The following is a 27,359-nucleotide window of genomic DNA, read 5'->3' as shown; positions in this document are numbered from 1 at the left end:
CATCTGAACCATAGAGACGGTAACATCTGAACTATAGAGACGGTAACATCTGAACTATAGAGACGGTAACATCTGAACCATAGAGACGGTAACATCTGAACCATAGACACGGTAACATCTGAACCATAGAGACGGTAACATCTGAACTATAGAGACGGTAACATCTGAACTATAGAGACGGTGACATCTGAACTATAGAGACGGTAACATCTGAACCATAGAGACGGTAACATCTGAACTATAGAGACGGTAACATCTGAACTATAGAGACGGTAACATCTGAACCATAGAGACGGTAACATCTGAACTATAGAGACGGTAACATCTGAACTATAGAGACGGTAACATCTGAACTATAGAGACGGTAACATCTGAACCATAGAGACGGTAACATCTGAACTATAGAGACGGTAACATCTGAACTATAGAGACGGTAACATCTGAACTATAGAGACGGTAACATCTGAACCATAGAGACGGTAACATCTGACCTATAGAGATGGTAACATCTGAACTAAAGAGACGGTAACATCTGAACCATAGAGACGGTAACATCTGAACTATAGAGACGGTAACATCTGCACTATAGAGACGGTAACATCTGAACCATAGAGACGGTAACATCTGAACTATAGAGACGGTAACATCTGAACTATAGAGACGGTAACATCTGAACCATAGAGACGGTAACATCTGAACCATAGACACGGTAACATCTGAACCATAGAGACGGTAACATCTGAACTATAGAGACGGTAACATCTGAACTATAGAGACGGTGACATCTGAACTATAGAGACGGTAACATCTGAACCATAGAGACGGTAACATCTGAACTATAGAGACGGTAACATCTGAACTATAGAGACGGTAACATCTGAACCATAGAGACGGTAACATCTGAACTATAGAGACGGTAACATCTGAACTATAGAGACGGTAACATCTGAACTATAGAGACGGTAACATCTGAACCATAGAGACGGTAACATCTGAACTATAGAGACGGTAACATCTGAACTATAGAGACGGTAACATCTGAACTATAGAGCCGGTAACATCTGAACTATAGAGACGGTAACATCTGAAATATAGAGACGGTAACATCTGAACCATAGAGACGGTAACATCTGAACCATAGACACGGTAACATCTGAACCATAGAGATGGTAACATCTGAACTATAGAGACGGTAACATCTGAACTATAGAGACGGTGACATCTGAACTATAGAGACGGTAACATCTGAACCATAGAGACGGTAACATCTGAACTATAGAGACGGTAACATCTGAACTATAGAGACGGTAACATCTGAACCATAGAGACGGTAACATCTGAACTATAGAGACGGTAACATCTGAACTATAGAGACGGTAACATCTGAACTATAGAGACGGTAACATCTGAACCATAGAGACGGTAACATCTGAACTATAGAGACGGTAACATCTGAACTATAGAGACGGTAACATCTGAACTATAGAGACGGTAACATCTGAACCATAGAGACGGTAACATCTGAACTATAGAGACGGTAACATCTGAACCATAGAGACGGTAACATCTGAACTATAGAGACGGTAACATCTGAACTATAGAGCCGGTAACATCTGAACTATAGAGACGGTAACATCTGAAATATAGAGATGGTAACATAAGAACTATAGAGACGGTAACATCTGAACTATAGAGACGGTAACATCTGAACCATAGAGACGGTAACATCTGAACTATAGAGACGGTAACATCTGAACCATAGAGAAGGTAACATCTGAACTATAGAGACGGTAACATCTGAACCATAGAGACGGTAACATCTGAACTATAGAGACGGTAACATCTGAACTATAGAGACGGTAACATCTGAACTATAGAGACGGTAACATCTGAACCATAGAGACGGTAACATCTGAACTATAGAGACGGTAACATCTGAACTATAGAGACGGTAACATCTGAACTATAGAGACGGTAACATCTGAACTATAGAGACGGTAACATCTGAACTATAGAGACGGTAACATCTGAACTATAGAGACGGTAACATCTGAACCATAGAGACGGTAACATCTGAACTATAGAGACGGTAACATCTGAACCATAGAGAAGGTAACATCTGAACTATAGAGACGGTAACATCTGAACCATAGAGACGGTAACATCTGAACTATAGAGACGGTAACATCTGAACTATAGAGACGGTAACATCTGAACTATAGAGACGGTAACATCTGAACCATAGAGACGGTAACATCTGAACTATAGAGACGGTAACATCTGAACCATAGAGACGGTAACATCTGAACTATAGAGACGGTAACATCTGAACTATAGAGCCGGTAACATCTGAACTATAGAGACGGTAACATCTGAAATATAGAGATGGTAACATAAGAACTATAGAGACGGTAACATCTGAACTATAGAGACGGTAACATCTGAACTATAGAGACGGTAACATCTGAACTATAGAGACGGTAACATCTGAACCATAGAGACGGTAACATCTGAACGATAGAGACGGTAACATCTGAACTATAGAGACGTTAACATCTGAACTATAGAGACGGTAACATCTGAACTATAGAGACGGTAACATCTGAACTATAGAGACGGTAACATCTGAACCATAGAGACGGTAACATCTGAACTATAGAGACGGTAACATCTGAACCATAGAGACGGTAACATCTGAACTATAGAGACGGTAACATCTGAACCATAGAGACGGTAACATCTGAACCATAGAGACGGTAACATCTGAACTATAGAGATGGTTACATCTGAACTATAGAGTAACATCTGAACTATAGAGATGGTAACATCTGAACTATAGAGACGGTAACATCTGAACTATAGAGACGGTAACATCTGAACTATAGAGACGGTAACATCTGAACTATAGAGACGGTAACATCTGAACTATAGAGACGGTAACATCTGAACTATAGAGACGGTAACATCTGAACTACAGAGACGGTAACATCTGAACCATAGAGACGGTAACATCTGAACTATAGAGACGGTAACATCTGAACTATAGAGACGGTAACATCTGAACCATAGAGACGGTAACATCTGAACTATAGAGACGGTAACATCTGAACTACAGAGACGGTAACATCTGAACTATAGAGACGGTAACATCTGAACTATAGAGACGGTAACATCTGAACCATAGAGACGGTAACATCTGAACCATAGAGACGGTAACATCTGAACTATAGAGACGGTAACATCTGAACCATAGAGACGGTAACATCTGAACTATAGAGACGGTAACATCTGAACCATAGAGACGGTAACATCTGAACTATAGAGACGGTAACATCTGAACTATAGAGACAGTAACATCTGAACTATAGAGACGGTAACATCTGAACTATAGAGACGGTAACATCTGAACTATAGAGACGGTAACATCTGAACTATAGAGACGGTAACATCTGAACTATAGAGACGGTAACATCTGAACTATAGAGACGGTAACATCTGAACTATAGAGACGGTAACATCTGAACTATAGAGACGGTAACATCTGAACTATAGAGACGGTAACATCTGAACTATAGAGACGGTAACATCTGAACCATAGAGACGGTAACATCTGAACCATAGAGACGGTAACATCTGAACTATAGAGACGGTAACATCTGAACTATAGAGACGGTAACATCTGAACTATAGAGACGGTAACATCTGAACCATAGAGACGGTAACATCTGAACTATAGAGACGGTAACATCTGAACCATAGAGACGGTAACATCTGAACTATAGAGACGGTAACATCTGAACTATAGAGACGGTAACATCTGAACTATAGAGACGGTAACATCTGAACTATAGAGACGGTAACATCTGAACTATAGAGACTGTAACATCTGAACAATAGAGACGGTAACATCTGAACTATAGAGACGGTAACATCTGAACTATAGAGACGGTAACATCTGAACTATAGAGACGGTAACATCTGAACTACAGAGACGGTAACATCTGAACTATAGAGACGGTAACATCTGAACTATAGAGACGGTAACATCTGAACTATAGAGACGGTAACATCTGAACTATAGAGACGGTAACATCTGAACCATAGAGACGGTAACATCTGAACTATAGAGACGGTAACATCTGAACTATAGAGACGGTAACATCTGAACCATAGAGACGGTAACATCTGAACCATAGAGACGGTAACATCTGAACTATAGAGACGGTAACATCAGAACTATAGAGACAGTAACATCTGAACTATAGAGACGGTAACATCTGAACTATAGAGTAACATCTGAACCATAGAGACGGTAACATCTGAACTATAGAGACGGTAACATCTGAACTATAGAGACGGTAACATCTGAACTATAGAGACGGTAACATCTGAACCATAGAGACGGTAACATCTGAACTATAGAGACGGTAACATCTGAACTATAGAGACGGTAACATCTGAACCATAGAGACGGTAACATCTGAACTATAGAGACGGTAACATCTGAACTATAGAGACGGTAACATCTGAACTATAGAGACGGTAACATCTGAACTATAGAGACGGTAACATCTGAACCATAGAGACGGTAACATCTGAACTATAGAGACGGTAACATCTGAACCATAGAGACGGTAACATCTGAACCATAGAGACGGTAACATCTGAACTATAGAGACGGTAACATCTGAACTATAGAGACGGTAACATCTGAACTATAGAGACGGTAACATCTGAACTATAGAGACGGTAACATCTGAACTATAGAGACGGTAACATCTGAACCATAGAGACGGTAACATCTGAACTATAGAGACGGTAACATCTGAACCATAGAGAAGGTAACATCTGAACTATAGAGACGGTAACATCTGAACCATAGAGACGGTAACATCTGAACTATAGAGACGGTAACATCTGAACCATAGAGACGGTAACATCTGAACTATAGAGACGGTAACATCTGAACTATAGAGACGGTAACATCTGAACCATAGAGACGGTAACATCTGAACTATAGAGACGGTAACATCTGAACTATAGAGACGGTAACATCTGAACCATAGAGATGGTAACATCCGAACTATAGAGACGGTAACATCTGAACTATAGAGACGGTAACATCTGAACCATAGAGACGGTAACATCTGAACTATAGAGACGGTAACATCTGAACCATAGAGACGGTAACATCTGAACTATAGAGACGGTAACATCTGAACTATAGAGACGGTAACATCTGAACTATAGAGACGGTAACATCTGAACTATAGAGAAGGTAACATCTGAACTATAGAGACGGTAACATCTGAACTATAGAGACGGTAACATCTGAACTATAGAGACGGTAACATCTGAACTATAGAGACGGTAACATCTGAACTATAGAGACGGTAACATCTGAACTATAGAGACGGTAACATCTGAACCATAGAGACGGTAACATCTGAACCATAGAGACGGTAACATCTGAACTATAGAGACGGTAACATCTGAACTATAGAGACGGTAACATCTGAACTATAGAGACGGTAACATCTGAACCATAGAGACGGTAACATCTGAACTATAGAGACGGTAACATCTGAACCATAGAGACGGTAACATCTGAACTATAGAGACGGTAACATCTGAACTATAGAGACGGTAACATCTGAACTATAGAGACGGTAACATCTGAACTATAGAGACGGTAACATCTGAACTATAGAGACTGTAACATCTGAACAATAGAGACGGTAACATCTGAACTATAGAGACGGTAACATCTGAACTATAGAGACGGTAACATCTGAACTATAGAGACGGTAACATCTGAACTACAGAGACGGTAACATCTGAACTATAGAGACGGTAACATCTGAACTATAGAGACGGTAACATCTGAACTATAGAGACGGTAACATCTGAACTATAGAGACGGTAACATCTGAACCATAGAGACGGTAACATCTGAACTATAGAGACGGTAACATCTGAACTATAGAGACGGTAACATCTGAACCATAGAGACGGTAACATCTGAACCATAGAGACGGTAACATCTGAACTATAGAGACGGTAACATCAGAACTATAGAGACAGTAACATCTGAACTATAGAGACGGTAACATCTGAACTATAGAGTAACATCTGAACCATAGAGACGGTAACATCTGAACTATAGAGACGGTAACATCTGAACTATAGAGACGGTAACATCTGAACTATAGAGACGGTAACATCTGAACCATAGAGACGGTAACATCTGAACTATAGAGACGGTAACATCTGAACTATAGAGACGGTAACATCTGAACCATAGAGACGGTAACATCTGAACTATAGAGACGGTAACATCTGAACTATAGAGACGGTAACATCTGAACTATAGAGACGGTAACATCTGAACTATAGAGACGGTAACATCTGAACCATAGAGACGGTAACATCTGAACTATAGAGACGGTAACATCTGAACCATAGAGACGGTAACATCTGAACCATAGAGACGGTAACATCTGAACTATAGAGACGGTAACATCTGAACTATAGAGACGGTAACATCTGAACTATAGAGACGGTAACATCTGAACTATAGAGACGGTAACATCTGAACTATAGAGACGGTAACATCTGAACCATAGAGACGGTAACATCTGAACTATAGAGACGGTAACATCTGAACCATAGAGAAGGTAACATCTGAACTATAGAGACGGTAACATCTGAACCATAGAGACGGTAACATCTGAACTATAGAGACGGTAACATCTGAACCATAGAGACGGTAACATCTGAACTATAGAGACGGTAACATCTGAACTATAGAGACGGTAACATCTGAACCATAGAGACGGTAACATCTGAACTATAGAGACGGTAACATCTGAACTATAGAGACGGTAACATCTGAACCATAGAGATGGTAACATCCGAACTATAGAGACGGTAACATCTGAACTATAGAGACGGTAACATCTGAACCATAGAGACGGTAACATCTGAACTATAGAGACGGTAACATCTGAACCATAGAGACGGTAACATCTGAACTATAGAGACGGTAACATCTGAACTATAGAGACGGTAACATCTGAACTATAGAGACGGTAACATCTGAACTATAGAGAAGGTAACATCTGAACTATAGAGACGGTAACATCTGAACTATAGAGACGGTAACATCTGAACTATAGAGACTGTAACATCTGAACAATAGAGACGGTAAGACATAACAGTATTTTTCACCATTAGTATTCTGTTCATTCCGTATTGTATTTCGTTTATTTGGTAATTGAATTTGTTTGTCATCCAAAAATAAATAGTTTTGACCAGACCTGTCCATAGTGCTGAATCTTTATACCAAATTTAAGCACTGTGCCAGTGAAGATATTTTCTAATGTATGAATATTTTGAGTGAGAAAGTTGTATTTAATGTTTAGTTAAGATAATAGTAGCTGCATTATCATATAGTCCAGAATAAACTTTTCATTGGCCGTGTTTCCAGCGTCTACTCCTCATTAGGGATGGGAATCGAAAACCGGTTCCCGTTGGGAACGGTTCCTAATTGGCCGATGCCTGGAACCGTGTGGCTCCTGTGACTTTCGATTCCCTTATCGCTGCCAGGTTTTTCCTACAGTTGCGCAATAACGTTAGCATGTAGCCATGGCAGACTCTATTTGATTCCTTAAGGGCTCGAAATTGCCTGGGTTTTGGTAATATGCTCCCGAAATGCTCCCGCTGTTTGGCTACTTCTATGTGCAGTGAAAACTACTTGAATGCTTTAGAACCTAGTCATTGATTTAGTTCAGGGTCATACATTATTTTATTTAAAGCCCAACTTGCAGGTTAAACCCTACTGATCAATTATGGGTAGTTTACATCATTGGTATATAATTTCATTCTTTATTGCCCAGCACCTGTTGTGACGACATCATTTCGATTACACGCGCACGTTATGAACCATTGATTAAAATATCCACGTGCGTGGTGATTGTGTTGGGCAGACAAAATGTTTGATAAAAACGCTAAAACTGGGTCAATTTCAATACTTTTTTTTCCTTCTTCATGAAAGTCACCGTTGGCCTAGTCCACATTGTTTATTGAACAAAAATACAACATGCAAGTTGGCCTTTAAGTGTAGGCTATAGTTAATGTTTTATTTTTTACAGTTTTTGTATTTTTCTGACATGGGGGCTCAACAATAAATGACAATCAGAAATGTCAAGTTGCATGTTGTTATTCTAACCAGCTTAGTTCTGTTGCATTTCCAATTTATTTATTTAAATTATAAATTGACCAGGTATCGATAAGGGAATCGATAAAGAATCGAATCGATAAGCAGAATCGATAATGGAATCGTATCGATAAAATCCTATCAATTCCCATCCCTACTCCTCATGGACCTGACGAAACGTTATAAATTACACGTTTATTCTGGTGCATATGAGTGTGCGGGTTCTATTCTCTTTATTGTGATTATTACTGTGGCCCTAGATACATTTATCCATGTCTTTCACTAAAATCTCAGCCTCTGCTGGTCAAGATCTATTTAAGGCCTGGCCATCTGCTGGTCAAGATCTATTTAAGACCAGGGCCTGGCCATCTGCTGGTCAAGGTCTATTTAGGACCAGGGCCTGGCCATCTGCTGGTCAAGATCTATTTAAGACCAGGGCCTGGCCATCTGCTGGTCAAGATCTATTTAAGACCAGGGCCTGGCCATCTGCTGGTCAAGATCTATTTAAGACCAGGGCCTGGCCCTCTGCTGGTCAAGATCTATTTAAGGCCAGGGCCTGGTCATCTGCTGGTCAAGATCTATTTAAGACCAGGGCCTGGCCCTCTGCTGGTCAAGATCTATTTAAGACCAGGGCCTGGCCATCTGCTGGTCAAGATCTATTTAAGACCAGGGCCTGGCCCTCTGCTGGTCAAGATCTATTTAAGACCAGGGCCTGGCCCTCTGTGTGGTCAAGATCTATTTAAGACCAGGGCCTGGCCCTCTGCTGGTCAAGATCTATTTAAGACCAGGGCCTGGCCATCTGCTGGTCAAGATCTATTTAAGACCAGGGCCTGGTCATCTGCTGGTCAAGATCTATTTAAGACCAAGGCCTGGCCATCTGCTGGTCAAGATCTATTTAAGACCAGGGCCTGGTCATCTGCTGGTCAAGATCTATTTAAGACCACGGCCTGGTCATCTGCTGGTCAAGATCTATTTAAGACCAGGGCCTGGTCATCTGTGTGGTCAAGATCTATTTAAGACCAGGGCCATCTGCTAGTCAAGATCTATTTAAGACCAGGGCCTGGCCCTCTGCTGGTCAAGATCTATTTAAGACCAGGGCCTGGCCATCTGCTGGTCAAGATCTATTTAAGACCAGGGCCTGGTCATCTGCTGGTCAAGATCTATTTAAGACCAGGGCCATCTGCTGGTCAAGATCTATTTAAGACCAGGGCCTGGCCATCTGCTGGTCAAGATCTATTTAAGACCAGGGCCTGGCCATCTGCTGGTCAAGATCTATTTAAGACCAGGGCCTGTTCATCTGTGTGGTCAAGATCTATTTAAGACCAGGGCCTGGCCATCTGCTGGTCAAGATCTATTTAAGACCAGGGCCTGGCCATATGCTGGTCAAGATCTATTTAAGACCAGGGCCTGGCCATCTGCTGGTCAAGATCTATTTAAGACCAGGGCCTGGTCATCTGTGTGGTCAAGATCTATTTAAGACCAGGGCCTGGCCCTGTGCCGGTCAAGATCTATTTAAGACCAGGGCCTGGCCCTCTGCTGGTCAAGATCTATTTAAGACCAGGGCCTGGTCATCTGTGTGGTCAAGATCTATTTAAGACCAGGGCCTGGCCCTCTGCTGGTCAAGATCTATTTAAGACCAGGGCCTGGCCCTCTGCTGGTCAAGATCTATTTAAGACCAGGGCCTGGTCATCTGTGTGGTCAAGATCTATTTAAGACCAGGGCCTGGCCCTCTGCTCGTCAAGATCTATTTAAGACCAGGGCCTGGCCATCTGCTGGTCAAGATCTATTTAAGACCAGGGCCTGGTCATCTGCTGGTCAAGATCTATTTAAGACCAGGGCCTGGCCCTCTGCTGGTCAAGATCTATTTAAGACCAGGGCCTGGCCATCTGCTGGTCAAGATATATTTAAGACCAGCGCCTGGCCATCTGCTGGTCAAGATCTATTTAAGACCAGGGCCTGGCCATCTGCTGGTCAAGATCTATTTAAGACCAGGGCCTGGTCATCTGCTGGTCAAGATCTATTTAAGACCAGGGCCTGGCCATCTGCTGGTCAAGATCTATTTAAGACCAGGGCCTGGCCATCTGCTGGTCAAGATCTATTTAAGACCAGGGCCTGGTCATCTGCTGGTCAAGATCTATTTAAGACCAGGGCCTGGCCCTCTGCTGGTCAAGATCTATTTAAGACCAGGGCCTGGCCCTCTGCTGGTCAAGATCTATTTAAGACCAGGGCCTAGCCCTCTGCTGGTCAAGATCTATTTAAGACCAGGGCCTGGCCCTCTGCTGGTCAAGATCTATTTAAGACCAGGGCCTCGCCATCTGCTGGTCAAGATCTATTTAAGACCAGGGCCTGGCCATCTGCTGGTCAAGATCTATTTAAGACCAGGGCCTGGCCATCTGCTGGTCAAGATCTATTTAAGACCAGGGCCTGGTCATCTGCTGGTCAATATCTATTTAAGACCAGGGCCTGGCCCTCTGCTGGTCAAGATCTATTTAAGACCAGGGCCTGGCCCTCTGCTGGTCAAGATCTATTTAAGACCAGGGCCTGGCCCTCTGCTGGTCAAGATCTATTTAAGACCAGGGCCTGGCCCTCTGCTGGTCAAGATATATTTAAGACCAGGGCCTGGCCCTCTGCTGGTCAAGATCTATTTAAGACCAGGGCCTGGTCATCTGCTGGTCAAGATCTATTTAAGACCAGGGCCTGGTCATCTGCTGGTCAAGATCTATTTAAGACCAGGGCCTGGCCATCTGTGTGGTCAAGATCTATTTAAGACCAGGGCCTGGCCATCTGCTGGTCAAGATCTATTTAAGACCAGGGCCTGGCCATCTGCTGGTCAAGATCTATTTAAGACCAGGGCCTGGCCATCTGCTGGTCAAGATCTATTTAAGACCAGGGCCTGGCCATCTGCTGGTCAAGATCTATTTAAGACCAGGGCCTGGCCATCTGTGTGGTCAAGATCTATTTAAGACCAGGGCCTGGCCATCTGTGTGGTCAAGATCTATTTAAGACCAGGGCCTGGCCATCTGTGTGGTCAAGATCTATTTAAGACCAGGGCCTGGTCATCTGCTGGTCAAGATCTATTTAAGACCAGGGCCTGGCCATCTGCTGGTCAAGATCTATTTAAGACCAGGGCCTGGCCATCTGTGTGGTCAAGATCTATTTAAGACCAGGGCCTGGCCCTCTGCTGGTCAAGATCTATTTAAGACCAGGGCCTGGCCCTCTGCTGGTCAAGATCTATTTAAGACCAGGGCCTGGTCATCTGCTGGTCAAGATCTATTTAAGACCAGGGCCTGGTCATCTGCTGGTCAAGATCTATTTAAGACCAGGGCCTGGCCATCTGTGTGGTCAAGATCTATTTAAGACCAGGGCCTGGCCATCTGCTGGTCAAGATCTATTTAAGACCAGGGCCTGGCCATCTGCTGGTCAAGATCTATTTAAGAACAGGGCCTGGTCATCTGCTGGTCAAGATCTATTTAAGACCAGGGCCTGGCCATCTGCTGGTCAAGATATATTTAAGACCAGGGCCTGGCCATCTGTGTGGTCAAGATCTATTTAAGACCAGGGCCTGGCCCTCTGCTGGTCAAGATCTATTTAAGACCAGGGCCTGGCCATCTGTGTGGTCAAGATCTATTTAAGACCAGGGCCTGGCCCTCTGCTGGTCAAGATCTATTTAAGACCAGGGCCTGGCCATCTGCTGGTCAAGATCTATTTAAGACCAGGGCCTGGCCCTCTGCTGGTCAAGATCTATTTAAGACCAGGGCCTGGCCCTCTGCTGGTCAAGATCTATTTAAGACCAGGGCCTGGTCATCTGTGTGGTCAAGATCTATTTAAGACCAGGGCCTGGCCCTCTGCTGGTCAAGATCTATTTAAGGCCTGGCCATCTGCTGGTCAAGTCACAGGCCAAGGACTGCTGAGATGCAGGTGTGACTGACCAGAGGATCTGCAATATATAATATCTGTGAATCAATCAATTTATCAATTTCTCTTTTGAATGCAGAGACAAATATCTACAAATGTGTGGACCATTACATAGTGTGCTATTATACAACAAGCAAATGCCTATGTGTAGGAATTGCACCATGACCCCAGTCTGTCCTTCAAAACTAAAGCCAGGAGACAAACTGTAATTCTAGATCCTTGCTATTTTACCTTGTTTAGTCGGTTGAACCATGCTGCTCAATTGGAAGAGAGCCACATTCGCTCAGAACACCAACCAGAAAAGTATAAATGTCGATGTGATGGAAGAAGCTACACTCTCAGCTGTGTGTGTGTATTCTCTGTAATATTGAATATTCACTCTGTAATAAATCTTTGAAATGGCTGAACCCTCTTCTATCGTCCTTCAAGGTCAATCCAACAAACGCGGCATTACCTAACCCATGCAGCACCCGTGGGCATTTTAAGATGCCAAATGTGCACTCGATCAAATGTGCGCAGCGTTCTGATGTGAGCCTGATTGTTCTCTGCCTCACTAACGTTGGCAGGATTACACACGGCAAGTGGACCCAGGGACTTTGTTCCATATTCAAGGAATATGCCGTTTTGGCGAGCAGCAGGATTACACACGGCAAGTGGACCCAGGGACTTTGTTCCATATTCCATATTCAAGGAATATGCCGTTTTGGCGAGCTCATTTCTTGAAAGGTTGTCTGGGCACAAAAGAAGCCTCAGGAGGGCGGCTGGGTGGCGCAGCGGTCTAAGCACTCCTCACCAATGCGCGAGACACCGGTATCGAATCCGGCTGTCAGCGTTGCCTATGATAATGGCCCTCAATGTATGCACCAACTGGCTCCTCTGGCCACTAGAGGGAGGTAGGGAACCACTGGGGCGGTGTGGCTCAGGGGTAGAGCGGGTCGTCCAATGATCGAAGGGTTGGTGGTTCGAATCCCGCTCAAGCCCATGTCCATCCCACTGCCGTTGTGTCCTTGGGCAAGACACTTAACCTACTTGCCTCATGAATGTGTATGCATGTGAATGAATGTTGGTGGTGGTCGGAGGGGCCGTAGGCGATGATTATTCGCCAAGCTTCCGTGAGTCTGCCTCAGGGCAGCTCTGGCTGCAATTGTAGCTTGCCACCACCGGTATGACTGTGTATGAACCAATAATGGACTCTGTAAGCGCTCTGGGGTCACTGGGGTGTCATGAAAGAGCGCTATATAAATCCAATCCATTATTATTATTATTATTCACTGTCAGGAGGTAGGGGACCAGGTAGGCGACCATTGTCAGGAGGGAGGAAATGTTCACTGTCATTCTCATAACCGGCCCAGCAAGGGCCGGCCCTGGGGACGTTACACTGCATGTATCGGAGGAGACATGCGATAGTATCCATCAACCCTCCCTACGACCGACCAGTGGGGGGCACAGGCGAGCAACGATCAAGACAGGGGAGGGAGGGAATTGGCACGACTAAATTGGGATGGGAGAAAAACAGAAAAAGAAGGAGAAAAAGTGGATAAAAAAAAGAAGCCTCAGGAAATATTTGGATGGTTCCAGCAAACTCTGTTTCCATTCTATGGCTCAGGTGTTTCTTTGGCTGACACCAAGAGACATCCTGGATGATTGTAGTCTTGACCATTTAGAGGTGGCTTAGAGCGGGCAGCAGGCTCTCTGTGTTGATATGTTCAGTAGCAGGACCTATGATAATGGCCCTCAGCAGCAGCAGTCTCTCTCCATGTGGATATGTTGAGTAGCAGGACCTATGATAATGGCCCTCAGCAGCAACAGGCTCTCTGTGTTGATATGTTCAGTAGCAGGACCTATGATAATGGCCCTCAGCAGCAGCAGGCTCTCTGTGTTGATATGTTCAGTAGCAGGACCTATGATAATGACCCTCAGCAGCAGCAGTCTCTCTGTGTTGATATATTCAGTAGCAGGATCTATGATAATGGACCTCAGCAGCAGTCTCTCTCTGTGTTGATATGTTCAGTAGCAGGACCTATGATAATGGACCTCAGCAGCAACAGTCTCTCTGTGTGGATATGTTCAGTAGCAGGACCTATGATAATGGACCTCAGCAGCAGTCTCTCTCTGTGTTGATATGTTAAGTAGCAGGACCTATGATAATGGACCTCAGCAGCAACAGGCTCTCTGTGTTGATATGTTCAGTAGCAGGACCTATGATAATGGCCCTCAGCAGCAACAGTCTCTCTGTGTGGATATGTTCAGTAGCAGGACCTATGATAATGGACCTCAGCAGCAACAGGCTCTCTGTGTTGATATGTTGAGTAGCAGGACCTATGATAATGGCCCTCAGCAGCAACAGTCTCTCTCTGTGTGGATATGTTGAGTAGCAGGACCTATAATAATGGCCCTCAGCAGCAACAGTCTCTCTCTGTGTGGATATGTTGAGTAGCAGGACCTATGATAATGGCCCTCAGCAGCAACAGGCTCTCTGTGTTGATATGTTCAGTAGCAGGACCTATGATAATGGCCCTCAGCAGCAACAGTCTCTCTGTGTGGATATGTTCAGTAGCAGGACCTATGATAATGGCCCTCAGCAGCAACAGGCTCTCTGTGTTGATATGTTCAGTAGCAGGACCTATGGTAATGGCCCTCAGCAGCAACAGTCTCTCTGTGTGGATATGTTCAGTAGCAGGACCTATGATAATGGCCCTCAGCAGCAACAGTCTCTCTGTGTTGATATGTTCAGTAGCAGGACCTATGATAATGGCCCTCAGCAGCAACAGTCTCTCTGTGTTGATATGTTCAGTAGCAGGACCTATGATAATGGCCCTCAGCAGCAACAGTCTCTCTCTGTGTTGATATGTTCAGTAGCAGGACCTATGATAATGGCCCTCAGCAGCAACAGTCTCTCTCTGTGTGGATATGTTGAGTAGCAGGACCTATGATAATGGCCCTCAGCAGCAACAGGCTCTCTGTGTTGATATGTTCAGTAGCAGGACCTATGATAATGGCCCTCAGCAGCAACAGGCTCTCTGTGTTGATATGTTCAGTAGCAGGACCTATGATAATGGACCTCAGCAGCAGCAGTCTCTCTGTGTGGATATGTTCAGTAGCAGGACCTATGATAATGGCCCTCAGCAGCAACAGTCTCTCTGTGTGGATATGTTGAGTAGCAGGACCTATGATAATGGCCCTCAGCAGCAACAGGCTCTCTGTGTTGATATGTTCAGTAGCAGGACCTATGATAATGGACCTCAGCAGCAACAGGCTCTCTGTGTTGATATTTTGAGTAGCAGGACCTATGATAATGGCCCTCAGCAGCAACAGTCTCTCTGTGTGGATATGTTCAGTAGCAGGACCTATGATAATGGCCCTCAGCAGCAACAGGCTCTCTGTGTTGATATGTTCAGTAGCAGGACCTATGATAATGGCCCTCAGCAGCAACAGGCTCTCTCCGTGTGGATATGTTGAGTAGCAGGACCTATGATAATGGCCCTCAGCAGCAACAGGCTCTCTGTGTTGATATGTTCAGTAGCAGGACCTATGATAATGGCCCTCAGCAGCAACAGTCTCTCTGTGTGGATATGTTCAGTAGCAGGACCTATGATAATGGCCCTCAGCAGCAACAGTCTCTCTGTGTTGATATGTTCAGTAGCAGGACCTATGATAATGGCCCTCAGCAGCAACAGGCTCTCTGTGTTGATATGTTCAGTAGCAGGACCTATGATAATGGCCCTCAGCAGCAACAGTCTCTCTGTGTTCATATGTTCAGTAGCAGGACCTATGATAATGGCCCTCAGCAGCAACAGGCTCTCTGTGTTGATATTTTGAGTAGCAGGACCTATGATAATGGCCCTCAGCAGCAACAGTCTCTCTGTGTGGATATGTTCAGTAGCAGGACCTGTGATAATGGACCTCAGCAGCAACAGTCTCTCTGTGTTGATATGTTCAGTAGCAGGACCTATGATAATGGCCCTCAGCAGCAACAGTCTCTCTGTGTTGATATGTTCAGTAGCAGGACCTATGATAATGGCCCTCAGCAGCAACAGTCTCTCTGTGTGGATATGTTGAGTAGCAGGACCTATGATAATGGCCCTCAGCAGCAACAGTCTCTCTGTGTTGATATGTTCAGTAGCAGGACCTATGATAATGGCCCTCAGCAGCAACATGCTCTCTACTAGTGACAGCAAGCATCCTTTGGTCCAGTTTGGTGATTGCTGCTTCTCGGATCCTGTCATCCACACGCAACTCTGAACACTGTAAGAGAGGTTCCCTTGTATCGCCAATTCATTTTCACATACAAGGAATTTGATTGGGTTGTTTTTGGTGCAACATTGAATCAGAAAGGTCTTTATTGCCAGAGAAGCTAACCACTATTAAACTGTCAAAAAACATTCCCAAAAGGTCTATTGCATCAAAAGATAATCTAGGGATGTATAGAAATGAATTACTGGCTTTATCCAATCTGTGGACCATGTTCTGGAAATATATGCTAATTAATATATAGGAATAATAAAATCACATCTAGAATTTGCCCACCCAGATGTTACCAAAAAAGTGTTTGGCCCAAGAACTATAAGGAGATCCATGACTAGGTACAGACTCAGCGAGCACAGCCTAGCCATCGAGAAAGGCCGCCATAGGCAGACCTGGCTCCCAAGAGAAGAGAGACTATGCACCCACTGCACACAAGAAGAGGTGGAAACCGAGCTCCACTTCTTAACAACCTGCCCACTATACCAAGACATCAGAGACATACACTTCAACCTGCCCACTATACCAAGACATCAGAGACATATACTTCAACCTGCCCACTATACCAAGACATCAGAGACATATACTTCAACCTGCCCACTATACCAAGACATCAGAGACATACACTTCAACCTGCCCACTATACCAAGACATCAGAGACATATACTTCAACCTGCCCACTATACCAAGACATCAGAGACATATACTTCAACCTGCCCACTATACCAAGACATCAGAGATATACACTTCAACCTGCCCACTATACCAAGACATCAGAGACATATACTTCAACCTGCCCACTATACCAAGACATCAGAGACATATACTTCAACCTGCCCACTATACCAAGACATCAGAGACATATACTTCAACCTGACCACTATACCAATACATCAGAGACATACACTTCAACCTGCCCACTATACCAAGACATCAGAGACATACACTTCAACCTGCCCACTATACCAAGACATCAGAGACATATACTTCAACCTGCCCACTATACCAAGACATCAGAGACATATACTTCAACCTGCCCACTATACCAAGACATCAGATACATGCACTTCAACCTGCCCACTATACCAAGACATCAGAGACATATACTTCAACCTGCCCACTATACCAAGACATCAGATACATATACTTCAACCTGCCCACTATACCAAGACATCAGAGACATATACTTCAACCGGCCCACTATACCAAGACATCAGAGACATATACTTCAACCTGCCCACTATACCAAGACATCAGAGACATACACTTCAACCTGCCCACTATACCAAGACATCAGAGACATACACTTCAACCTGCCCACTATACCAAGACATCAGAGACATACACTTCAACCTGCCCACTATACCAAGACATCAGAGACATACACTTCAACCTGCCCACTATACCAAGACATCAGAGACATATACTTCAACCTGCCCACTATACCAAGACATCAGAGACATATACTTCAACCTGCCCACTATACCAAGACATCAGAGACATACACTTCAACCTGCCCACTATACCAAGACATCAGAGACATATACTTCAACCTGCCCACTATACCAAGACATCAGATACATGCACTTCAACCTGCCCACTATACCAAGACATCAGAGACATATACTTCAACCGGCCCACTATACCAAGACATCAGAGACATATACTTCAACCTGCCCACTATACCAAGACATCAGATACATGCACTTCAACCTGCCCACTATACCAAGACATCAGAGATACACTTCAACCTGCCCACTATACCAAGACATCAGAGACATACACTTCCCACAAATTGCAAACACCCAAACCACCATAAAGACGGTCAATCACTCAAATAATTCCTTCTGTACTGTACTGATTTCTTCTGATTTCTCTGTTTGATTGTTTTGCTTTGTTTCTTTTGGCTTTTGGATTTTTTAAGCCAAATATCACTTCAATCCTATTAAGTTAGTTCAAGTTAGTTATTCATTTATATGTGATATTTATGAGAGGGCTAACTTGTTGCAAAATAATAATAATAATGATAATAATAATAGCCTCATTAAAATACTATTGTTGCTTCGGTTGTTTTCAGCGTTTTATGTGCATAATCTGTTATTTAGTTTGAAATGTTCGTTGAAATAATTAGATTTTTCGTTTTTGTTTATTTATTAAGTTAATATAAAACCATATAGTCACATTTTAGAATACAATAGAATATAATTTTAGAATACAACTAGAAACACTGTCCTGGCTTGCTTCTAAGTTCAGTGGCCTGACAAAAAAAAAAAATAAATAAAAATTATTTTGGATTTTTTATTTTTATTTTTTTGTAATCATCTCACGGCCCTCCCGTGGCTGCTCGCGGCCCACCTTTGGGTCGCGACCCCGACTTTGGGAACCACTGATTGTAGTGGATAGTGATGGTTACTGTCATGTAGTGGATAGTGATGGTTACTGTCATGTCATGTAGTGGATAGTGGTGGTTACTGTCATGTAGTGGATAGTGATGGTTACTGTCATGTAGTGGATAGTGATGGTTACTGTCATGTAGTGGATAGTGATGGTTACTGTCATGTCATGTAGTGGATAGTGATGGTTACTGTCATGTCATGTAGTGGATAGTGATGGTTACTGTCGTGTAGTGGATAGTGATGGTTACTGTCGTGTAGTGGATAGTGATGGTTACTGTCATGTAGTGGATAGTGATGGTTACTGTCATGTAGTGGATAGTGATGGTTACTGTCATGTAGTGGATAGTGATGGTTACTGTCATGTAGTGGATAGTGATGGTTACTGTCATGTAGTGGATAGTGATGGTTACTGTCATGTCATGTAGTGGATAGTGATGGTTACTGTCATGTAGTAGATAGTGATGGTTACTGTCATGTAGTGGATAGTGATGGTTACTGTCATGTCATGTAGTGGATAGTGATGGTTACTGTCATGTAGTGGATAGTGATGGTTACTGTCATGTAGTGGATAGTGATGGTTACTGTCATGTAGTGGATAGTGATGGTTACTGTCATGTAGTGGATAGTGATGGTTACTGTCATGTAGTGGATAGTGACGGTTACTGTCATGTAGTGGATAGTGATGGTTACTGTCATGTAGTGGATAGTGATGGTTACTGTCATGTCATGTAGTGGATAGTGATGGTTACTGTCATGTCATGTAGTGGATAGTGATGGTTACTGTCATGTAGTGGATAGTGAATGAATGTGTATGCATGTGAATGAATGTTGGTGGTGGTCGGAGGGGCCGTAGGCGATGATTATTCGCCACGCTTCCGTGAGTCTGCCTCAGGGCAGCTCTGGCTGCAATTGTAGCTTACCACCACCGGGATGACTGTGTATGAACGAATAATGGACTCTGTACGCGCTCTGGGGTCCTCGTGAACATGAAGAGCGCTATATAAATCCAATCCATTATTATTATTATTATTATTATTATTATTATTATTATTATTATTATTATTATTATTATTATTATTATTATTATTATTATTATTATTATTATTATTATTATTATTATTATTATTATTATTATTATTATTATTATTATTATTATTATTATTATTATTATTATTATTATTATTATTATTATTATTATTATTATTATTATTATTATTATTATTATTATTATTATTATTATTATTATTATTATTATTATTATTATTATTATTATTATTATTATTATTATTATTATTATTATTAGTGATGGTTACTGTCATGTAGTGGATAGTGATGGTTACTGTCATGTAGTGGATAGTGATGGTTACTGTCATGTCATGTAGTGGATAGTGATGGTTACTGTCATGTCATGTAGTGGATAGTGATGGTTACTGTCATGTCATGTAGTGGATAGTGATGGTTACTGTCATGTCATGTAGTGGATAGTGATGGTTACTGTCATGTAGTGGATAGTGATGGTTACTGTCATGTAGTGGATAGTGATGGTTACTGTCATGTAGTGGATAGTGATGGTTACTGTCATGTAGTGGATAGTGATGGTTACTGTCATGTAGTGGATAGTGATGGTTACTGTCATGTAGTGGATAGTGATGGTTACTGTCATGTAGTGGATAGTGATGGTTACTGTCATGTAGTGGATAGTGATGGTTACTGTCATGTAGTGGATAGTGATGGTTACTGTCATGTAGTGGATAGTGATGGTTACTGTCATGTAGTGGATAGTGATGGTTACTGTCATGTAGTGGATAGTGATGGTTACTGTCATGTAGTGGATAGTGATGGTTACTGTCATGTAGTGGATAGTAATGGTTACTGTCATGTAGTGGATAGTGGTGGTTACTGTCATGTAGTGGATAGTGATGGTTACTGTCATGTAGTGGATAGTGATGGTTACTGTCATGTCATGTAGTTGATAGTGATGGTTACTGTCATGTAGTGGATAGTGATGGTTACTGTCATGTAGTGGATAGTGATGGTTACTGTCATGTAGTGGATAGTGATGGTTACTGTCATGTAGTGGATAGTGATGGTTACTGTCATGTAGTGGATAGTGATGGTTACTGTCATGTAGTGGATAGTGATGGTTACTGTCATGTAGTGGATAGTGATGGTTACTGTCATGTAGTGGATAGTGATGGTTACTGTCATGTAGTGGATAGTGATGGTTACTGTCATGTCATGTAGTGGATAGTGATGGTTACTGTCATGTAGTGGATAGTGATGGTTACTGTCATGTAGTGGATAGTGATGGTTACTGTCATGTAGTGGATAGTGATGGTTACTGTCATGTAGTGGATAGTGATGGTTACTGTCATGTAGTGGATAGTGATGGTTACTGTCATGTAGTGGATAGTGATGGTTACTGTCATGTCATGTAGTGGATAGTGATGGTTACTGTCATGTCATGCAGTGGATAGTGATGGTTACTGTCATGTAGTGGATAGTGATGGTTACTGTCATGTAGTGGATAGTGATGGTTACTGTCATGTAGTGGATAGTGATGGTTACTGTCATGTAGTGGATAGTGATGGTTACTGTCATGTCATGTAGTGGATAGTGATGGTTACTGTCATGTAGTGGATAGTGATGGTTACTGTCATGTCATGTAGTGGATAGTGATGGTTACTGTCATGTAGTTTCAAGTTTCAAGTTTCTTTATTAGTTGACATGCAAAGATACAGAATACCTTCACATGGAATGCTTTTTTCTGTTATGCTCCTATGAGGATCATAGGACGCTTGGATCATACACATACAGCTCATTACAGTAATATTCCACAATTATTACATTTTAGATAGTAATAATGGTACAGAGCCTTGAGACAAACATATGCATATTCACCACCGCAAACAGACTGGCAGCCGTCATAGGCAGCGCCATTTACGGAAGGAGGAGGGAGTGGGTTGGGGTTGTTACAGGGCTGTAGGGGGGGGGGGGGAGTGGGAGGTGGGGGGGAAGGTGGGGGGGAGTGCACAAGCCAAGTCGAGGCAGCCGACAGTGCAGCGCCAATGCAGAGGAAGGGGGGGGGGGGGGGGGGACTAGGGATTGCGGGTGGGGAAGCCGCTCGCTACTCTTATCTCCCAGAGGGCCTTCGACTCCAGAGCTCTCGGTTCGACCTTGGTCCCGGAATTTGTTTTGGCTGACTGGCACAATTTATCCCAGCCACGTCCCTTTAAATTTGATTTGAATAGAGTGGAATATAACTCTATTGATTTGAGTGGAGTGAGTTTTAACAACTCCGTCCAAATGACTGAATGCATTATTAGTCCAAGTGTCCAAGTGTCTTATCAGTTCATTTTGGTAGATCCTGTGCGCGGTAAACAGATCCAAAATCTTCTTATTGCAGTCCAAAAGCTTCGATAATCCAAAAATGACCACGTCTTCAAGTTGGTAGCCCGATTATGATGTCCCAATAGGCAGAGAGGGTTAGCCTTATTCTGCTTCTTGAAGAAAATATGCAATCCACTGATTAGATCCATTTAGAGTTGATTTGAGTATAGTCCGGCCACCGGCACGAAGCAGGGCATAGCAGCGTCAGGCTCCATGGAGCAGTAGAGGCGGCGGTAGGAACGGCCTTGAAGGCCTTGGGAGAGAGGAAAGAAATGCGACTTGTCTCTGCAAGAGGTGGGAGGTGATGTAGTGAATAGTGCTGGTTACTGTCATGTAGTGGATAGTGATGGTTACTATCATGTAGTGGAGAATGATGGTTATTGTCATGTAGTGGATAGTGATGGTTACTGTCATGTAGTGGATAGTGATGGTTACTGTCATGTCATGTAGTGGATAGTGATGGTTACTGTCATGTAGTGGATAGTGATGGTTACTGTCATGTAGTGGATAGTGATGGTTACTGTCATGTAGTGGATAGTGATGGTTACTGTCATGTAGTGGATAGTGATGGTTACTGTCATGTCATGTAGTGGATAGTGATGGTTACTGTCATGTAGTGGATCGTGATGGTTACTGTCATGTAGTGGATAGTGATGGTTACTGTCATGTCATGTAGTTCAGGGGTTCCCAAACTTTTCAGGCCAGGGCCCAGAAAATAAGGCGTCAGAGAGCCGCGGCCCAATGGACATCGTCAGGCTTTTTTTTTCTTTTCTTTTTTTTGCCAGGTGACCGATTTTTTAAGCCAAATATCACTTCAATCCTATTAAGTTAGTTCAAGTTAGTTATTCATTTATATGTGCTATTTATGAGAGGGCTAACTTGTTGCAAAATAATAATGATAATAATAATAGCCTCATTAAAATACTATTGTTGCTTCGGTTGTTTTCAGCGTTTTATGTGCATAATCTGTTATTTAGTTTTTTGTTTATTTATTAAGTTAATATAAAACCATATAGTCACATTTTAGAATACAATAGAATAGAATTTTAGAATACAACTAGAAACACTGTCCTGGCCTGCTTCTAAGTTCAGTGGCCTGACAAAAAAAAAAAAAAAAAAAAAAATTATTTTTATTTAATTTTTTTAAATCATCTCGCGGCCCACCCGTGGCTGCTCGCGGCCCACCTCTGGGTCGCGACCCCGACTTTGGGAACCACTGATGTAGTTGATAGTGATGGTTACTGTCATGTAGTGGATAGTGATGGTTACTGTCATGTAGTGGATAGTGATGATTACTGTCATGTAGTGGATAGTGATGGTTACTGTCATGTAGTGGATAGTGATGGTTACTGTCATGTCATGTAGTGGATAGTGATGGTTACTGTCATGTAGTGGATAGTGATGGTTACTGTCATGTAGTGGATAGTGATGGTTACTGTCATGTAGTGGATAGTGATGGTTACTGTCATGTAGTGGATAGTGATGGTTACTGTCATGTAGTGGATAGTGATGGTTACTGTCATGTAGTGGATAGTGATGGTTACTGTCATGTAGTGGATAGTGATGGTTACTGTCATGGCATGTAGTGGATAGTGATGGTTACTGTCATGTAGTGGATAGTGATGGTTACTGTCATGTAGTGGATAGTGATGGTTACTGGCATGTCATGTAGTGGATAGTGATGGTTACTGTCATGTCATGTAGTGGATAGTGATGGTTACTGTCATGTAGTGGATAGTGATGGTTACTGTCATGTAGTGTATAGTGATGGTTACTGTCATGTAGTGGATAGTGATGGTTACTGTCATGTAGTGGATAGTGGTGGTTACTGTCATGTAGTGGATAGTGATGGTTACTGTCATGTCATGTAGTGGATAGTGATGGTTACTGTCATGTCATGTAGTGGATAGTGATGGTTACTGTCATGTCATGTAGTGGATAGTGATGGTGACTGTCATGTCATGTAGTGGATAGTGATGGTTACTGTCATGTAGTGGATAGTGATGGTTACTGTCATGTAGTGGATAGTGATGGTTACTGTCATGTAGTGGATAGTGATGGTTACTGTCATGTAGTGGATAGTGATGGTTACTGTCATGTAGTGGATAGTGATGGTTACTGTCATGTCATGTAGTGGATAGTGATGGTTACTGTCATGTAGTGGATAGTGATGGTTACTGTCATGTAGTGGATAGTGATGGTTACTGTCATGTAGTGGATAGTGATGGTTACTGTCATGTAGTGGATAGTGATGGTTAGGTTACTGTCATGTAGTGGATAGTGATGGTTACTGTCATGTAGTGGATAGTGATGGTTACTGTCATGTAGTGGATAGTGATGGTTACTGTCATGTCATGTAGTGGATAGTGATGGTTACTGTCATGTCATGTAGTGGATAGTGATGGTTACTGTCATGTAGTGGATAGTGATGGTTACTGTCATGTAGTGGATAGTGATGGTTACTGTCATGTAGTGGATAGTGATGGTTACTGTCATGTAGTGGATAGTGATGGTTAGGTTACTGTCATGTAGTGGATGTGATGGTTACTGTCATGTAGTGGATAGTGATGGTTACTGTCATGTAGTGGATAGTGATGGTTACTGTCATGTAGTGGATAGTGATGGTTACTGTCATGTAGTGGATAGTGATGGTTACTGTCATGTAGTGGATAGTGATGGTTAGGTTACTGTCATGTAGTGGATAGTGATGGTTACTGTCATGTAGTGGATAGTGATGGTTACTGTCATGTAGTGGATAGTGATGGTTACTGTCATGTAGTGGATAGTGATGGTTACTGTCATGTAGTGGATAGTGATGGTTACTGTCATGTCATGTAGTGGATAGTGATGGTTACTGTCATGTAGTGGATAGTGATGGTTACTGTCATGTAGTGGATAATGATGGTTACTGTCATGTAGTGGATAGTGATGGTTACTGTCATAGGCAGCGCCATTTACGGAAGGAGGGGGGAGTGGGTTGGGGTTGTTACAGGGCTGTAGGGGGGGGGGGGGGAGTGGGAGGGGGGGGGGGGGGAAGGTGGGGGGGAGTGCACAAGCCAAGTCCTGGGTGGGGGAGGTCTCCCTCACACGAGGCAGCCGACAGTGCAGCGCCAATGCAGAGGAAGGGGGGGGGGGGGGGACTAGGGATTGCGGGTGGGGAAGCCGCTCGCCACTCTTATCTCCCAGAGGGCCTTCGACTCCAGAGCTCTCGGTTCGACCTTGGTCCCGGAATTTGTTTTGGCTGACTGGCACAATTTATCCCAGCCACGTCCCTTTAAATTTGATTTGAATAGAGTGGAATATAACTCTATTGATTTGAGTGGAGTGAGTTTTAACAACTCCGTCCAAATGACTGAATGCATTATTAGTCCAAGTGTCCAAGTGTCTTATCAGTTCATTTTGGTAGATCCTGTGCGCGGTAAACAGATCCAAAATCTTCTTATTGCAGTCCAAAAGCTTCGATAATCCAAAAATGACCACGTCTTCAAGTTGGTAGCCCGATTATGATGTCCCAATAGGCAGAGAGGGTTAGCCTTATTCTGCTTCTTAAAGAAAATATGCAATCCACTGATTAGATCCATTTAGAGTTGATTTGAGTATAGTCCGGCCACCGGCACGAAGCAGGGCATAGCAGCGTCAGGCTCCATGGAGCAGTAGAGGCGGCGGTAGGAACGGCCTTGAAGGCCTTGGGAGAGAGGAAAGAAATGCGACTTGTCTCTGCAAGAGGTGGGAGGTGATGTAGTGAATAGTGCTGGTTACTGTCATGTAGTGGATAGTGATGGTTACTGTCATGTAGTTGAGAATGATGGTTATTGTCATGTAGTGGATAGTGATGGTTACTGTCATGTAGTGGATAGTGATGGTTACTGTCATGTCATGTAGTGGATAGTGATGGTTACTGTCATGTAGTGGATAGTGATGGTTACTGTCATGTAGTGGATAGTGATGGTTACTGTCATGTAGTGGATAGTGATGGTTACTGTCATGTAGTGGATAGTGATGGTTACTGTCATGTAGTGGATAGTGATGGTTACTGTCATGTAGTGGATAGTGATGGTTACTGTCATGTCATGTAGTGGATAGTGATGGTTACTGTCATGTAGTGGATAGTGATGGTTACTGTCATGTAGTGGATAGTGATGGTTACTGTCATGTAGTGGATAGTGATGGTTACTGTCATGTAGTGGATAGTGATGGTTACTGTCATGTAGTGGATAGTGATGGTTACTGTCATGTAGTGGATAGTGATGGTTACTGTCATGGCATGTAGTGGATAGTGATGGTTACTGTCATGTAGTGGATAGTGATGGTTACTGTCATGTAGTGGATAGTGATGGTTACTGTCATGTAGTGGATAGTGATGGTTACTGTCATGTAGTGGATAGTGATGGTTACTGTCATGTCATGTAGTGGATAGTGATGGTTACTGTCATGTCATGTAGTGGATAGTGATGGTTACTGTCATGTAGTGGATAGTGATGGTTACTGTCATGTAGTGGATAGTGATGGTTACTGTCATGTAGTGGATAGTGATGGTTACTGTCATGTAGTGGATAGTGATGGTTACTGTCATGTCATGTAGTGGATAGTGATGGTTACTGTCATGTAGTGGATAGTGATGGTTACTGTCATGTAGTGGATAGTGATGGTTACTGTCATGTAGTGGATAGTGGTGGTTACTGTCATGTAGTGGATAGTGATGGTTACTGTCATGTCATGTAGTGGATAGTGATGGTTACTGTCATGTAGTGGATAGTGATGGTTACTGTCATGTAGTGGATAGTGATGGTTACTGTCATGTAGTGGATAGTGATTGTTACTGTCATGTAGTGGATGGTGATGGTTACTGTCATGTCATGTAGTGGATAGTGATGGTTACTGTCGTGTCATGTAGTGGATAGTGATGGTTACTGTCATGTCATGTAGTGGATAGTGATGGTTACTGTCATGTCATGTAGTGGATAGTGATGGTGACTGTCATGTCATGTAGTGGATAGTGATGGTTACTGTCATGTAGTGGATAGTGATGGTTACTGTCATGTAGTGGATAGTGATGGTTACTGTCATGTAGTGGATAGTGATGGTTACTGTCATGTAGTGGATAGTGATGGTTACTGTCATGTAGTGGATAGTGATGGTTACTGTCATGTCATGTAGTGGATAGTGATGGTTACTGTCATGTAGTGGATAGTGATGGT

The sequence above is a fragment of the Notolepis coatsorum genome (genome assembly GCF_963971535.1).
Source record: "Notolepis coatsorum genome assembly, chromosome: 1".
Classification (NCBI taxonomy): Eukaryota; Metazoa; Chordata; class Actinopteri; order Aulopiformes; family Paralepididae; genus Notolepis; species Notolepis coatsorum.
This window is presented reverse-complemented; position numbering follows the sequence as displayed.